The sequence below is a fragment of the Triticum urartu genome, chromosome 1, assembly GCF_003073215.2.
Source record: "Triticum urartu cultivar G1812 chromosome 1, Tu2.1, whole genome shotgun sequence".
NCBI classification, from domain to species: domain Eukaryota; kingdom Viridiplantae; phylum Streptophyta; class Magnoliopsida; order Poales; family Poaceae; genus Triticum; species Triticum urartu.
The window spans coordinates 96,118,355-96,128,954 of NC_053022.1; positions in this window are offsets into that span (position 1 = coordinate 96,118,355).

Here is a 10,600-nt window from a genome sequence, read left to right on the forward strand (position 1 = left end):
GTGTGTAGACCCTACGGGTTCGGGAACCATGCAGACATGACCGAGACATCTCTCCGGCCAATAACCAACAGCGGGATCTGGATACCCATGTTGGCTCCCACATGTTCCACAATGATCTCATCGGATGAACCACGATGTCAGGGATTCAATCAATCCCGTATACAATTCCCTTTGTCCATCGGTATGTTACTTGCCCGAGATTCGATCGTCGGTATCCCCATACCTCGTTCAATCTCGTTACCAGCAAGTCTCTTTACTCATTCCATAATGCATTGATGACCCACAAGTATAGGGGATCTATCGTAGTCCTTTTGATAAGTAAGAGTGTCGAACCCAACGAGGAGCAGAAGGAAATGACAAGCAGTTTTCAGTAAGGTATTCTCTGCAAACACTGAAATTATCGGTAACAGATAGTTTTGTGATAAGGTAATTTGTAACGGGTAACAAGTAACAAAAGTAAACAAGGTGCAGCAAGATGGCCCAATCCTTTTTGTAGCAAAGGACAAGCCTGGACAGACTCTTATATAAAGGGAAGAGCTCCCGAGGACACATGGGAATTATCGTCAAGCTAGTTTTCATCACGCTCATATGATTTGCGTTTGTTACTTTGATAATTTGATATGTGGGTGGACCGGTGCTTGGGTACTGCCCTTCCTTGGACAAGCATCCCACTTATGATTAACCCCTCTTGCAAGCATCCGCAACTACAAAAGAAGTATTAAGGTAAACCTAACCATAGCATGAAACATGTGGATCCAAATCAGCCCCTTATGAAGCAACGCATAAACTAGGGTTTAAGCTTCTGTCACTCTGGCAACCCATCATCTACTTATTACTTCCCAATGCCTTCCCCTAGGCCCAAATAATGGTGAAGTGTCATGTAGTCAATGTTCACATAACACCACTAGAGGAAAGACAACATACATCTCATCAAAATATCGAACGAATACCAAATTCACATGACTACTTATAGCAAGACTTCTCCAATGTCCTCAGGAACAAACATAACTACTCACAAATCATATTCATGTTCATAATCAGAGGGGTATTAATATGCATAAAGGATCTGAACATATAATCTTCCATCGAATAAACCAACTAGCATCAACTACAAGGAGTAATCAACACTACTGGCAACCCATAGGTACCAATCTGAGGTTTTGAGACAAAGATCAGATACAAGAGATGAGCTAGGGTTTGAGAGAAGATGGTGCTAGTGAAGATGTTGATAGAGATTGACCCCCTCCCAATGAGAGGATCGATGGTGATGATTTCCCCCTTCCGGAGGGATGTTTCCCCGACAGTACAGCTCCGCCGAAGCCCTAGATTGGTTCCGCCAAGGTTCCGCCTCGAGACGGCGGCGCTTCGTCCCGAAAGCTTCCTTCTTATTTTTTCCAGGGCGAAAGACTTCATATAGCAAAAGATGGGCACGGAGGCCTGCCAGGGGGCCCACGAGGCAGGGGGTGCGCCCAGGGGGTAGGGCGCGCCCCCCACCCTCGTGGATGGTGGGTGGCCCCCCTCTGGTGCTTTCTTCGCCCAATATTTTTTATATATTCCAAAAGTGACTTCCGTGGAGTTTCAGGACTTTTGGAGTTCTGCAGAATAGGTCTCTAATATTTGCTCCTTTTCCAGCCCAGAATTCCAGCTGCCGGCATTCTCCCTCTTCGTGCAAACCTTATAAAATAAGAGAGAAAAGGCATGAGTATTGTGACATAATGTTAATAACAGTCCATAATGCAATAAATATCCATATAAAAGCATGATGCAAAATGGACGTATCAACTCCCCCAAGCTTAGACCTCGCTTGTCCTCAAGCGGAAGCTGATATCAAAAATATGTCTACATGTTTAGAGATAGAGGTGTCGATAAAATAAAATACGTACATGAGGACATCATGATCATTCTTAGAACAGCAATCTATATATATATATATATTGTCATATGATTTCTTATACTAAAGTAACACTCTATTCGCAATGTGAAGTATGAATCAGAAACTTCATTGAAAACTAACAAACTATAATCTCAGTCATTGAAGCAATTGCAATTTATCATAACATCGGAAAGAGTCAACATAAGAGCTTTTTCGCAAGTCCACATACTCAACTATCATTTAGTCTTTCACAATTGCTAACACTCACGCAATACTTATGGGTATGAAGCTTTAATCGGACACAGAGAAAGATAGGGGCTTATAGTTTTGCCTCCCAACCTTTTACCTCAAGGATAATGTCAACAATAATAGTTTATGAAGACCCACATCCAATTACCTATATATATCAGGATCTTTCCAACACAAAGTGCTTGCCAAAGGATAAAATGTAAAAAGGAAAGGTGAAGATCACCATGACTCTTGTATAAGGTATAAGACAAAAATAAAATATAGGCCCTTCGCAGAGGGAAGCAGAGGTTGTCATGTGTTTTTATGGTTGGATGCACGAAATCTTAATGTAAAAGAATGTCACTTTATATTGCCACTTGTGATATGGACCTTTATTATGCAGTCCGTCACTTTTATTTCTTCCACATCACAAGATCGTATAAAGCTTATTTTCTCCACACTAATAGATCATACATATTTAGAGAGCAATTTTTATTGCTTGCAACAATGACAACTTACTTGAAGGATCTTACTCAATCCATAGCTAGATATGGTGGACTCTCATGGTAAAACTGGGTTTAAGGATATTTGGAAGCACAAGTAGTATCTCTACTTGGTGCAAAGAATTTGGCTAGCATGAGGGGAAAAGGCAAGCTCAACATGTTGGATGATCCATGACAATATAATTTATTTCGGATGTAAGAAAACATAACACATTATGTTGTCTTCCTTGTCCAATGATAACCCACTAGTATAGGGGATCGCAACAGTTTTCGAGGGTAGAGTATTCAACCCAAATTTATTGATTCGACACAAGGGGAGCCAAAGAATATTCTCAAGTATTAACAGTTGAGTTGTCAATTCAACCGCACCTGAAAGACTTAATATCTGCAGCAAAGTATTTAGTAGCAAAGTAATATGGAAGTAGCGGTAACGGTGGCAAAAGTAACAGTAGCAGTTTTGTAGTGATTGTGACAGTGGCAACGGAAAAGTAACTAAGCAAAGATCAATATGTGAAAAGCTCGTGGGCATTGTGTTGGGGATATTACTATTAAGTATAAACCGGCCATGAGGGGCTGGGTTATGTCCAGAAGGAGTTAGTCATGTTTGAAGCCCATGAAGACAAGAGGTATGATGCTTTACAGAGGTGATCTAACATGAAGGACCAAGGCCAAAGGCGGATTAGAGCCCGTAGGTGTAAACCGCCATATGCTATGTAACTTATTCTGTAAGGCAAGGAAAGGTAGAAACCGAGCCAGGCACGTTTATGAGCCGGCCTCGGGATTCTGTAAACCGTTGGGCATCAACCTGCCTATATAAAGGGATGACTCAGTGACGGTTTAGGGACAGACAACAGACGATAACTCGAGAGCCAGGCAAAGCGGATTCGCTCCCTAGTCATCGAAACCCAAGCAATTCCATCACAACTGGAATTCCATCACAACTAGACATAGGCTTTTACCTTCATCATAAGGGGCCGAACCAGTATAATTCCTCGCGTCCCTTGTCCACTTTAACCCCTTCAAGCTAACCCGTTGCGATGGCTCCACGACTAAGTCCTTTCACGAGGACATCTGCCATGACAAAACCACGACAGTTGGCGCCCACCATGGGGCCATCGCATGATGGTTTTGAGTTCTTGAAGGGCAGCTTTGAAGGACTCAAGGGATACGTTGTGGTCCGGATGACCAAGAGTCGTTGCGGCAAGCTCTACATCGACGATGCAGGCTGGGGCCCCGAGGCCGGCTTGATCGAGTATGGGTACCGGGTCCCCTTTGGTAGAATACACGTCTTCATTGGCAAGATCGTTGAATCGGGCCCTGAGCCGGACATCTGCACCAACATCATCGAGATGGTTCAGCATGCAAGACCTGCCCGCGTTCAGCCTGCCGTGAAGCGTGCCTTCGTGGGAGTCATCCACAGAGGGGAGTCTGAGGATAGATCGGCATCTGGTGGCGAAACCATCGTCTACTCTGACGACGAGTCTTCAACCGGAGAGACCGAGTCGCTATATCAGCTGCATGATGGCCGGATTAGTGGTGGTTCCGATGGCGACAGTATTCCGGACCTCCCTGATCCGCCGAGCCGAGTTGCGATCTTCATGGCCAGTACACAATCGGTGGAGCATTCTTCTACCGCCGCTGCGGTGATTTCCAGTTCAGCAGCGGCAACACCAGCCGGGGCAGGGGGCTCTGCTCCACCGCCGGCTCAGACTTTGTCCGATTTATTCGACACTTTGGCAACGTTGCTAGCAGCTGAGGTTGACGCGGCAAATCAGGATCAGCATAATGTGGAAATTCTAAGGTGAAGGATTAGATAGCTCAAGCTAAGATAGATCTGGCAACGGAGAACACCAGGATGGCCGCTGAGCAGGTCGAATTAGAGGCATAGGCCTATCGGCTTATGCTGGATCAGAGTGCGTCAGATGATGTCATACAGAGAAGGTACCGGTCTCACCCGCCGCCGATTTACGAGGGAAGGAACCTCTTTAACACGCCAGGAGCAGGCACCAGCAACCAGCTAGTGGTAAACCGGTTAGAGGCACTTGGAATAGGGGCGCCGGTTCAGCCGCGCGCGATGGATCCGCCTCGTCAGAACAATGTCCCATCACAGCACGTCTCAACGCCTCCGAGTCATTACTCTAACCTGTTGGATAACATCGTTGCTGCCGCTTCGTGATTGGTAGCTCTCCCGATCGATGGCGAGTCTCCAGTAGCAGTTGAAACATGACGGGCTAGGGAGCTCCTTCAGACAACTTTGACTCAGGAGCAGGCTTATTCACACAGTCACGAGAGGATTCATTCCACCCCCCGTCCAAGTCGGAGCTACAACATGCATATTGATGAACCCGCCGTATCAAGCAGTGCGCGAAACCATAACCTGCTGCGAGGTCATAACCCGGCGGGCGGCGGTGCTAATGCCCAAGATGTGGTGGATCACGGTAGAGCACGTCAAGAAGCCGAGTTAGCAGCACAGTACGCAGCCCGTTAGCTTACTCCGGTTCGTCCAACTACTTCAGTGGAACCAGGTGTGGTTTTCATTTCTTTGGGGGTGCCGTGTCTTACCCCGATCATACGCAATGTGCGGCTGCCCAAGGACTTCAAGGGTCCTCGTAAGGTGCCCAATTACACTGCCGATTTACCCCCTGAGTCATGGGTTGAGAGCTATGAGATGGCGATGGAGATGCTGGACGTGGATGATGCGGCATGTGCTAAGTACTTCACCATGATGCTAGAAGGGACATCTCGTACTTGGTTAAAAAGTTTACCAGCTAACTCCATTGGATCATGGGCCAAGTTAAAAAGCCGGTTTATCCAGAATTTCAAAGCTACGCGCAAACAACCCATGTCAATTGTGGACTTAGCCGTTTGTGTTCAATAGGAGGGGGAGTCTACAACCCATTGGGTGAAGCGAGTCTCAGCCATTCTGCATTCATCAGACCGCATCAGTGCTGACACGGCCGTCTTAACATTGGAAGGCAATTGTCGGTTTATGCCCTTGAAGCTGAAGTTGGGAAGGCTCAAGTGTCACTGCAATGACATGGCCATGCTTATGGCAGCTTTGGTTAAGTATGCCGATTCAGACAGTACCAAGGACCCTGAGTCTGAGGATGAAAAGACGGGGAAGGGAAACAAGAACGGCAGTGCCAAGGGGCAGCAGCATAACTCAGCGGGTCATGGGAACAACGGTAAGCGCAAGGCGGATAACAGCTTGGATTTTGTGGCTAACACCAACACCCAGGATAATGGTCAGTGTCGTAAGGGTAAACCACCCCAGCGGGGTAGAGGTTCAGGTCCCAATCTTGAATGCCTGTTAAATGAACCTTGCCCAAAGCACGGGTCGTGAGAGAGGCCAGCTACGCACCTTTGGAAGGATTGTTTTATCATGCGGGAGTTTAAAAATTCAAGTTCTTTCCAATACGACCAGGGACCGCCCGGCGGTTCAGGAGGTGGTTTTCATGGGCCGGGTTATGGCGGAGGCAGCTCCGGTTCAGGATTTCAAGGCAATCAAACTGGACATGGAAATCAAGGCAATCAGGGTAACCAGGGCGGTTATAATCATCAGGGAGGTCAGCAGCAACAACAATCGGGTTATCAGAGTAATCCGAAGCAGTTGAACAGTGGGCAGTTTCATGTCTTCACCACTAGCCTATGTAAGCGCGATCAGAAGCTGCATAAGAGGGCAGTAAATTCCGTTGAACCGGCGGTGCCCCGTTATCTGCGCTGGTCTGAACAGCCCATTTTATGGAGTCGAGAGGATCATCCACCACGGGTTGATAATCCGGGTCATCTGGCCTTAGTGGTGGCACCTCAGGTTGGGGGTAGAAGTTCACCAAGGTACTGATGGACGGAGGGAGCAGTATCACTATCCTTTATTATGAAACCTTCCGTCGCATGGGGTTGACAGATAAGAATCTTAAACCGTCGAACATCGTCTTTCTTGGTGTGGTGCCTGGAAAATCGGCGTACCCAGTTGGTAAGATAGCTCTAGAGGTTGATTTTGGAGATGATCATGATTCAAGATCAGAAACATTGACTTTTGAAGTGGTAAAAATCAAGAGCCCATGTCATGCCCTGTTTGGATGGCCGACTTATGCTAAGTTCATGGCAAGGCCCTGTTATGTTTATCTGCAGCTTAAGATGCCGGGTCATAAGGGGACCATCACAATGCATGGGAGCCGGAAGATTGCTTTGGAATGTGAAGAAGGTGATGCGGCCTATGCTGAGTCGGTTTGTGCAATAGAGGAGTTGGAGTTTTACAAAGACAATGTTGATCCGGCAGATATGACCTCTCTGAAAAAACCAACTACAGAGCATGATCCGGCTTTGAAGTTTAAATCGTCCGAGGAGACTAAGCTGGTTGACTTTGTTCCCGGTGATTCATCCAAGCAGTTCAGCATTAGCGCTAACCTGGATCTGAAATAGGAAAGCACGCTCATCGAGTTCATCCATGAGAACCGGGACATCTTTGCATGGAAACCTTCTGACATGCCAGGTGTACCATGGGAACTCGCTGAGCACACTCTTAATATAGATCCTAAGTTTAAACCGGTCAGGCAGTTTCTCCGCCGCTTCAATGAAGAAAGGCGCAAGGCTATTGGAGAGGAGGTAGCCCGGCTCTTGGCAGCAGGGTTTATTGTGGAGGTCTTTCACCCTGAGTGGCTAGCTAATCTGGTGCTGGTACTTAAGAAGAACGACACTTGGTGTATGTGTGTGGACTACATAGATCTGAACAAAGCATGTCCAGCTGATCCCTTTGCTCTCCCTCGTATTGATCAGATCATTGATGCTACGGCGGGTTGTGACCGTTTGTGTTTTCTGGACGCTTATTCTGGTTATCATCAGATCAAAATGGCAGTTATGGACCAGGAGAAGACAGCTTTCATAACTCCCTTTGGAGCCTTCTGCTATGTATCTATGACTTTTGGGCTCAAGAGTGCCCAGGCGACTTATCAGTGATGTGTCCAGAATTGTCTTCATAAACAGATTGGGCGCAATGTTCATGCTTATGTGGATGATATTGTGGTGAAGTCCAGAAAGGAGGAAACATTGATAGATAACTTGAAGGAGACTTTTGATAACCTCTGAGTTTATAAGATGATGCTTAATCCAGCCAAATGTGTCTTTGGTGTACCGGCAGACAAGCTCTTGGGTTTTCTGGTGTCTAACAGGGGCATTGAAGCTAATCCGAAAAAGATCACAGCCATTACGTCTCTGGCTAAACCAGCGTGTTTTAACGATGTGCAATGGCTGGCGGGTCGTATTGCAGCATTGAATCGGTTTATCAGCCGTTTGGGAGAAAAGGAAATCCCTCTGCATCAGATGATGAAGAAGACAGACCATTTCATCTGGAGTGATGCTGCCGATGAAGCCTTTGAGAGTCTAAAGTGGCAGCTAGCTGAGCCGCCTGTCCTTGCTGCTCCTGTGGATAAAGAGCCCTTGTTGTTGCTGCTAATGCCCGAGCTGTTAGTGTGGCTATTATTATGGAGTGCAAGGAGGCCGAAAAGGAGTATCTAGTTCAATGGCCGGTTTATTATATCAGTGAGGTGCTTATTGAGTCTAAGCAGAGGTACCCACATTGGCAGAAGCTAGTGTATGGAGTTTTTATGGCAAGCCGGAAGCTCAAGCACTATTTTCAGGGTCATTCTATCACTGTGGTTAGTTCTTCCCCCTTGGGGGATATCATCCAAAACAGAGAAGCAACTGTCCGGATTGCCAAATGGGCTATTGAACTTGGACCTCATGGGTTAAAATATACGCCTCGCACAACAATTAAATCCTAGGCACTTGTGGACTTCATCAATGATTGGACAGAGTTGCAGGCACCAGAGGAAAAGCTAGATAACACTTATTGGACTATTCATTTTGATGGGTCCAAACAATTGGAGGGCTCGGGGCTGGAGTCATATTAACTTCCCCACGAGGTGATAAGTTTTGTTATGTTCTCCGTTTAATGTTCCCTTGCACTAACAATGCAGCTGAATATGAGGCCTTGCTCCATGGTCTTCGGATGGCTAAGGAGATGAATTTAAGCCGGGTTAAGTGCTTTGGTGACTCAGACCTGGTAGCTCAACAGGTGTCTGTCCCTTGGGATTCCAAGGATCCACTCATGGCGGCGTATAGACGAGAGGTGGACATAGTGGCTGGTCATTTCAAAGGTTATCAGGCTGACCATATAGACCGGCGAAAGAATGAAGCGGCAGACGCTTTAAGTCGCTTAGGCTCTCAACGTAAACCGGTGCCACCCAATGTTTTTCTGGATGTGTTGCATAATCCGTCGGTCAAGATACCTACAGAGGAGAATTTGGTTGTTCCTAACCCGGAGGCTCAGTTGGTGGCAGCTCTTCACGTTATCCCGGATTGGACAGTCCCGTACCTGGCGTACATGAACCGGGGCGAGTTACCAGAGGATGAAGACTTGGCCAGGCAGATAATCTGGCGATCCAAGTCAATGACCATTATCAATGGGGAGTTACATCATTGCAGTGTAACAGGGGCGTTTCAGCGTCGTGTGTCTCCTCAAGAAGGCTGTGAGATTTTGCATGAGATCCATGAAGGAGATTGTGGTCACCACGCCAGTTTAAAATACTGGGTGGCTAAGGCCTTTCGTCATGGCTTCTATTGGTTAACGGCTCATGCTAATGCAGAGGATTTGGTAAAGAAGTGTGACGGTTGTCAGAAGTTTGCACGCTGCGCTCATGTTCCGGCTCAAGAATTAAGGATGATTCCAATCACTTAGCCATTTGCAACTTGGGGGCTGGATATGGTTGGGCCCTTTAAGAGATCCAAGGACAAAAATACCCACGTACTGGTGGCGGTTGGTAAGTTCACCAATTGGGTAGAGGCAGAGCCGGTCAGTAAGTGTGATGCAGCCACGGCGGTTCAATTCATCAAAAAGGTGATCTTCCGCTTTGGTTTTCCACACAACATCATAACTGATAATGGTACTAATCTATCCAAGGATGCTATGGAAGAATTTTGTAAGCGTGAGCACATCTGGCTCGCTGTGCCGTCAGTGGCTCACCCCCAATCTAATGGTCAAGCAGAGAGAGCCAATCAAGAGATTTTGAGAGGCATCAAACCCCGGCTTATGGTTCCTTTAAAGCGGACGCCGGGTTGTTGGGTGGAAGAGTTACCTTCCGTGTTATGGAGTATCAACACCACACCGAACAGATCTACGGGTTACACACCTTTCTTCATGGTTTACGGCGTAGAGGCAGTTCTCCCTAGTGACATCCGTAATGACTCGCCCCGTGTGGTGGCTTATGTTGAAGCTGATAATGAGAAAGCACGTCAGGATTCACTGGACCTGTTAGATGAGGAGCGTGATCTCGCAGCGGCATGTTCGGCGATTTATCAACAAGATCTGTGTCGTTATCACAGCCGCCAGGTTAAAACCAGAACTTTTCAAGAAGGCGATTTGGTGCTTCGGTTCATCCAGGATCAGACTGATATGCACAAGTTGTCCCCACCTTGGGAAGGACCTTTTGTGGTCAGCAAGAATCTGCACAACGGATCATACTACCTCATCGATGTTCGAGAGCACAAAGAGTCACGTAAATCGGAGGAGGAGACCCAACGGCCGTGGAATATAGCTCATCTTCGGCCTTACTATACTTGAGCCACAGGCTCTTCTTATGTACATAATTATGACAATGTATATATTATGATCAATATAATAAACCGGAGCCTCAGCTAAAGCAGGGTCTCTGTTGTTTTTATTACATCATGTGTGCTTACATGGGGGCTTCTGTTTATAAAGCGGAGCTCTATTGATCCGGCTTATAAAGCCGCACATATCAAAGGAAATCACTAGGGGGCTTGGTCGTATTCGAACCATAGCTACACCTCTTGATCGACTTAAGGCCAAAAGGAAATCACTAGGGGGCTTGGTCGTATTCGAACCATAGCTACACCTCTTGATCAGCTTAAAGCCAAAAGGAAATCATGTGGGGCCAAAGAGAGTGTTGCAACAGCACAACTCAAACATAGGCACCCA